Source organism: Saccostrea echinata, unplaced genomic scaffold (genome assembly GCF_033153115.1).
Source record: "Saccostrea echinata isolate AGI-Se365-2 ecotype Australia unplaced genomic scaffold, CSIRO_AGI_Sech_v1 ptg000033l, whole genome shotgun sequence".
NCBI lineage: Eukaryota > Metazoa > Mollusca > Bivalvia > Ostreida > Ostreidae > Saccostrea > Saccostrea echinata.
The window spans coordinates 17,652,581-17,658,580 of record NW_026889782.1 but is presented as its reverse complement, the minus strand read 5'-3'; the positions used below and the strand labels follow the sequence as shown (position 1 = coordinate 17,658,580).

Sequence of the window (6,000 nt, the reverse complement as noted above, 5' to 3'; positions counted from 1 at the left end):
TATTTACATGTGAATTTTCAATTCCGGGGCTGCGTATGTTCTCGTTTTACATCATATTTTACTCAAATAAGGCACATTCTCTAGTTGAATTTCTGATTTCACAATCTTCTTACAGGGGTCTGATAGGCCATATTTCATACTATGTGGGCAAAAAATGTGCAGATGAATTTCTTTCATATTGTATATAGAGATTTTGTATCCTAGAACAAAATATCAAAGTTTCAAAAAAATTGAATTTGAGGAAAAATTTGGCCTATCTATTGTGTACTACCTTAAATTAATTATGATGTCATAATGGACCTCGCACCAAAAAGACAGTATTTACTAGGGCTGGGATTCATAAACATACTTAAGATTTGTGCTAAGTTTCACACTTAAGTATAAAATAAATTCTTAGCTAAGAAAAAATTCTTAAGTCATATTCATATAAATCCTAAGTGCAATTCTTAGCTAAGTTTAATTTTGAGAAAATTAGAGCACTTAAGTTAGGTCACCCTAGCAACGCATACAATTTCCCGAACAAAAAGCGCACTCTTTTGTGATGGAGGTATTTAGTTCCATGTGTATTACATCACAACTGATACAACTTTGTCATCAACATTGCACAATACTGCATCTTACCAGTTGATAAACATCTCAAAGTCAAAACAAGTTTCTAGTTGTTAATAGCATGGTTTCTTACTGAAAGAGTAAAATGTCTTCTGTAAAGCATTATTTTTATTTTGATAAAGAAACTTAAGTATTTCTTATCTACTTACGACACCCCCTGAGGACACTTAACTTTAAGTCAATATTTAAGCACTAAATATGTTTATGAATTACACTTAAGTATTTCTACCAAATTTAAGTAATACTTAGGGGACTTAAGTATAAAATATAAAACTTAAGTGATTTTTTAAACTTAAGATTACACTAAGAAGTTTTATGAATCCCAGCCCTAGATCTTGACTGTAAGTTATACCATAGGGTTTTATGCAATGTTGTACAACATTTGCATTCATGTTGATAAACATTTTAATATAACTTTCAGGTCTCTGCAGCAATGTTATTTCACAAAGTTCTGGAACTGTACTTCCATCGCCCCATACCTCAGTATGTTGAAACACAGTGGAGGCATGGGATTGGACAATCAGTCATCTACAAGATCCCTCAGCACAAGTCAGGGAGGGAACCCTTATTTCAAGTGACAGCCCACTCACATCAAGACATACAGAGGCAATTTCAATGTACTGCATATGAAGGATTTGTCAAAAGTGTAAGTCCATAGGTCCAGAGACTCAGAGAAGTTTCTGATTGAAATATGTGTCTGTTGTGTATTGGTGTATTCATTGTGAGTATTGTTGTCCTTGGTGTCATCTTTGTAAACTTTTCACATTCTCTTCTTCAGATCCATTTGCCAATTTCAACCAACTTAATTGGCACAAAGTATTCTTGAATAAAGGGAATTAAAGTTTTAAAAAAGTTCAAAGGAAGGTCAATAGATATGTTGGTTTAACTTCAGAATCTTCTACTCAATGACCACAGACCAGACATGAAAGCTCCCTTATATAGCATAGATTGGTTATCATTGCCCTGGTGGGTTGGGCAGTAGCCTACTAGAGTAGGTCCACAGTAGGAATACAATTTTTACATTTGATTTTAGATATATGAAAATCTGTCAAGAACTCCAGGGCCATGATTAGAATGATATGAAATATATACAAGCATTCTTAAGTAGTGCAGATTGAAGATTGTTCAAATCAAGACCATGGGGAAAGGGTGGAATACAATTGGGTAAAAAAAAAATTATGATAAAAAGGGGTAGGGGCCAAGGAGATTCAGGTGAGCCATGGGCCATATATAATCATTTACCCTTTATTGTTCTAAATTTGACAGACTGATATATAATTACTGTGTTAGATTATGTTAGATTTTGTCTTTCAAATATTTTCATTTCTCTCTAGATCTCTAAATGCAATAAAAATAAGATGATATCGTATAGTTTGAGAAAAATCCATTTTTTTAGTACAGTAAAGTACTGGTACACATGTATACGGGTATAACTAATGAAAAAGTCAAAATTCACAAAACACAAATGAATTATTTTAACTGTAAATGCTTTCTAATTCTTCATGGCTTTTTAATTCAGACAATTACAAAACTAACTACCGTTAACAAATGTTTGCTAATATTCATAAACGTGACCTCATTAACTTTATGATGTCACCATAGCATTAAAAGTATCATTATAATACACACTATTTCAAATGCATAAATATTCTACTTTATTTATTTAGGTATTTATGACAAAGAAGCTTTGAAATCAGTGTGGATGTAGATATTAAGACTACTTGAAGGATGAGGAAAAAGAACTCTTTTAAAGGTACATGTTAAGTTGGACAAGGTAATCATGGTACATGTAATATTGTTGATTTTAAACATACATGTAAATATATGGGATGATATTGCATATATGGAGAAAGGTTCTATACATGCATTATTTAATGTATTAATCCCTTTGTCCACAAAGAAATTTTAAAATCTTTTTTAAGAGGTTGTTTGGATGAAATGATGGATTAAATGGCAGAATGCTTCACTTTTTGTTCATTTAAGGACATTGGCAAGGCAAGGTTTTCCAAAGAAAAAAGGTTAAATACATGGGGGTTTTTTCCCTTATAAAATAGTGACTGAGAGTGATCTCCCATGTAGAATTCTCCATGCAGTGAAAACCAATAAAATGTATGTTACAGAGGTAAACAAAAGCACATATGAATTATCTATACAGGAAGAAAGAAAAGTAGTGATTGTTTTTTGTACATTGTGTTTAGGGGACAGAGAGACAATGTCGTTTACCATAGCTATGCTGGGAAAGGCAAAGATGTGACAGATGCTGAAAGGTAGGTCGACCAAATGAGAACAGTTCTTAGTTCATGTGAAGAAGGAACCATTTAGTAACTACGAATAAAAATTAAAAACAAATCCCTACCAATATTTTATGACAATTTGTTTCTAATGAAGTAAATTACATAATAGAAACAGTCAACCAGTCGTAAATCATCCAACTTGAATGGAAAACAATATGCAGACAATGTCAAATCAGTATGTAGGGGTTGGATATATGCATGATTTGTGAATTAAAAAGAGGAATTCCTGCCATTTCTTGGTCTTTTTGTTTAAATTTAAATTTATGGTCATATTTCATCTTCATTTGACATTGTCTCAGATGAGCATCATGGTCCATAGGCCTATAGTCAATCATTTTACACAAATTATTATGAAATTATTAAGCTACTAGATTTGAGTAATACAAGAACAGACTGATGTGATACATGTATAATCTTTGAATAATTGGTAATGATTTTGTTTGATTTGTTTTTTTAAATCTAGATCATGCATTAATGAAAGAAGACAGCATCAGCACTGTCTTAAGATTCCAATTGAGACCTTTATTTGTGTACACTGTCAGAAGATAAAAAAAAGACAATCAAAAAATGAAACACATGCTAGCAGACACTGATGTAATTGAATCCAGAATATGGTGATCAATTTTGAATGATTTTATCCTCTGGCTGGTTGAAATAATACATGTATTGATCCAATTTTAAAAGTGGTTGACAATGAATATAAAGTGTTTTGTTTAAATGGCTTATTAACTTTGAAAAGCATAACATTAAAATGTAATAAATTTTATCAAAAGAAAATTTATTTTTAATGCATCAAATGTATAGGTAATATATATAGGAGTCAATTTTTGTATAGGGTAACAATGTAATTTTTTCATCAATTAGAATTTCCAAAAAGTCTTTCTGATGTAAATACGAATAATAGAAGTTTATAATCCTTTCTTTTTTCTGTCATTGAAATACTGCAGTGATAAACTACAATTTTACAACAACAAAAAAATTAAACATGAAGATTGCAGCTCATATGGCTTTTTATTGAATTATCTCCCTTGACTATAGATTCTTTGTCAATATTATTTCAGAGAGTGGGAAAGGTTTTGTTCTGAATTCTGCTGATTTGAATTCAAGCATAGAATATGACTTTAATTCAAGTATATATCACAAATGAAATTAATTGCTACTATCAAACTATTTACATATATTGTACACAAATTATTGGTCTTCCCAGAGTTATTTCCCTCTTTCACAGTGGAAAAATATCTTTTAGTATCTGAATAATGTATGACTGTTTTGCTAAAAGCTTAAGAGCATAAAATTTATTTATATGTTAACTTTCCTCACTGTGTTAAGCATCTGTCGATCTTCTGTACAAGTATTCAATTATGTTGAAATAAACTGTGCCATTATTAAACAGTGTTTTTATATCATGTATATTGAACCTTGTAATCATTGGAGCTGTGATCAGTGTTTGGCCAAAACAGAGGTTCAAAATATTTAAAGATTGGGAAAAAATGGGTAATAAAATTTTATATGCATGGTAATATTTAGAAAACGTTTTTGGATCTTTGCCCAAGAATGACCTAAGTTTAATGTTTGTAGAAGGAACCCTACATGTATATATTCTAGATTTTTAACTTTTTTTTTTAACTCAGGATTGTTAAACAACCCTGGGTTCTATGGTAAGGGCACATACAATAAGGATTCTTTTTAATAGATATGTGAAGAATTTTAGCTCACCTTGACCTGGGGGAGGTCATGGGTCAGTTTGACACCTACATGTAACAGCCAGATTTAAAAGGGGCAGACTAGAATGGTATGGTACGTTATTGCAAAATCTGACAACCCCCACCCTCCAGATTTAAAGCTGTTTTGTGTGTCTTGCAGAAATACTGTGCTTAAAGAACACCATTCGTTTGGGATAAGATTTTTTTTCTTCTTGAAATGTTCATTTGATACTTTTTTCATTACAAACACCAATATTTTTCAAATTCACAGATAGACCATTGAATGGACAATTAAGTATATTCTGGAAATCCAGAAAAAGCTTGTAGGGGTTCTAATGACCCCTCCCCCTCTCTACCTCCCTGAAGAATTATAAAGTTTGCTAGAAAATAAATACATGTACTAGGCATAAATTATAGTTATTTTATAGTTATTTTTAGGGTTATCATACTTGATTTTTAAGTCCCTGTTTTTGCCACTTTATAATTCTTGCTAGGGTTTGTGTGTATGTAACACCCCCCCCCCCCAATCCTTTTGGGGGAAGAATTCCAGGATCCCTCAATGCTTCCAAAAAAAAACCTCTCCTAGATGCCCTGGAAATCAGTAAAGCCCCAAAACAGGTAGTAAAAAAAACAAGTATAAAGAGGAGAAAAAAATATTGGAATGAGGGATGCATGGATCCCCCTCCTCCCAATAAAAATAAGTTGGAAAGTTAAAAAAAAAAAAAAAAAAAAAAAAAAAAAAAACATGTTAAAACTAAAAAAAAAACTATTTGGGGGGAGAGGGCACTTCTCAGGAACAAGCTGCTTTAGTTTCCTGCGCGTTTTCGACTTCTCTAACCAACTTGCCATGTGTAGATGACCATGAATCCGAGGAGGATCCAAGTCATATAAGTTAAACGTACTTTATTATTAAATTTAATATATAGCTATGAACATCCTAGGGACCTCCACCCTCCCACCGCCCACACACACACATCCGTGCCTGGAAGGGGTTATCAGCTATTGGAACCCTACTAAAGGCCTGTAGAATGCGGGGGGAGGGGGGGGGGGCACTTTTTCTGAGTATAGTATTTTGCTATTAAATTTTTCTTTAGATGCTGGTTGTTGTTTTTTTTTTTTTTTTTTTTTTTTGCTTGTCAGATAATTTTGGGAAGTTGTCCCCCTCTCCCACATTTGGTCATTTTAGGTTTGTTTGTTTTGTTTTTTTTTAATTGTTTTGCTTGTCAAATAATTGGAAAGTTGCCCCCCCCCCCAACTTTTGGTCAGTTTTTTTGTTTTTGTTTTGTTTTTGTTTTTATTTTACTGTACTATTAGAAATTCCTGAAACATGATGAGGGAAATATTGTTTTATAACATGCATAAGTTTGATGTATATTTCTCAAGGAATTAAATAA

General features: G+C 32.1%; 1 long non-coding RNA gene across 1 annotated transcript; it reads left to right on the top strand.

The window, feature by feature from the left end:
• The first annotated feature begins 1,036 nt into the window (after positions 1-1,036).
• Positions 1,037-2,873, top strand: LOC133198913 (uncharacterized). The gene is made up of 3 exons (XR_009722659.1): positions 1,037-1,255; positions 2,277-2,362; positions 2,808-2,873. It is a non-coding gene; the product is annotated as an uncharacterized LOC133198913 (long non-coding RNA).
• The last annotated feature ends 3,127 nt before the right edge of the window (positions 2,874-6,000 follow it).